Source organism: Echinococcus granulosus, assembly GCF_000524195.1.
Source record: "Echinococcus granulosus chromosome Unknown EG_S00304, whole genome shotgun sequence".
Lineage (NCBI taxonomy): Eukaryota > Metazoa > Platyhelminthes > Cestoda > Cyclophyllidea > Taeniidae > Echinococcus > Echinococcus granulosus.
The window spans coordinates 19,027-20,701 of NW_020170684.1; positions in this window are offsets into that span (position 1 = coordinate 19,027).

Consider the following 1,675-nt stretch of genomic DNA (forward strand, 5'->3'; position numbering starts at 1 on the left):
GAAGAGCCACCTCCGTCTATCCCAAATCCATGCTTGTGTTCCAAAGAAGCCCGAACCGTTATGGTAGAATTCACACGTAACATCATATTGTGAAGGGCATTCCAAATATGTGTAGTATCGTCTTGCAAGTAGGTTTGCTTTTGAAACCACTCGCCGAGCAGAGGCAGCCATCTGCAGGCAATGGAAATGGAGCACCCACGCAAGATGATAGAAATGGATCGGCCGCCTATTATTGCATTGGTTTGCAACACTGGTGAATTCACAGTGAAGCACGGTGGAGAATAGAGAGGCAGTTAAGGCAAATAATTCCTGCTATACAGTAATTAAAACTGGAGAAGACGAAACGAAGCGGCTGAGGCACGTTGATGATGAACCGGATGGTGGGAATGACGACAATGCGCAGAAGTGCAAGAAGTAGTAGAAAGCATCGAAACGCGTAGTTCAACATGTCTGGCTGTTGGGCGTGTGAATCACTTCCTCGCATCACCATACACGTCTGTGAAAATCGATCGGTCGAACGTGTTACGTAGTGTCTCGTGTTGCAGTGTGGTGTCGTCCCTGGACAGCATTCCTCGTTGATGGTTTCGTAAAATTGGAAGGAGAATCCTAACTTTTAGGGATGAAAATGGAGGAATCCAACATGCTTTCATGTCATTTGTACAGGACTGTTCTTATTTAAATCAGAGTTCTCACCTAATCTGAAGTGGATCGAATGCCTATGATCATGATTTACCTCTTACAAGGTGAAGCTGAGAGCACATTACCGTCTAAAAACTCTACGGAAAACCAAATGACGAAGCCCCTGACCGAAACCGTGCCCATTGATTTCACTTCGAACGTGCCCAATGCCGTCCACAGTGACGTGCAAAAACAATTGCTACTTATATACAGTAGGTAGAGGATTAAACTGCGCCCAATATCCTTAAGCTGAAAAGAGACCTGTTCATTATTAAAGCATTTATCCTGCGAAAAAAAGTATAACCATGTAATGATAATATAAAATACATAACAGTTTTCGCTTGTTTCGTCCAGTATGTGCAGTCTATTGCTACCAAACAGAGAATACTCTGAATACCATCTCAAATGAAGTAGAACAAACTTGGCATTCTTGTGAATAAATTGCTCGTCTCGTCAAAAATTAGCAATTAAAAATTCACTATTTAAAAGAATGCACATATGATAATTTTATTTGTATGCATATAACGTCGCATTACAATTTGCTTAAACGTACTTCTATCTGATTCCAACGGCTAGGAGAAACCCATGGTATATATCTGCAATTTTTATTCTAATAAGGTGACCGCTTAGCATAGATGAATCTTTCGGCGATACATAAATCACAGTTCTCCTCTTTTCTACGTAGTGTCCTTCAAAGTTAGGCCATTTGTTTCTGTGCAATCAACCAGAACTGCAAATATGCCACGAGAGTTTCTTAGCACTTTTCCCACATTTACTTGACTAAGATGCCTCAGGTAGCTGATAACGCATATAACTTTGTTTTGCCTCGCGTTTGTGCAAGAAAATATTTCATGCAAAATTTCGTGTTTCTGAGTGCAGAAGTGTAAAAGCATGGCAAACAATCATCATTGCATTTGTCACATGCCTAATCACAGGCTTGCCATCAGTTTCGACATCATCTGCTTCAACGGTGGATTTAGAAGTAATTGAATCATCT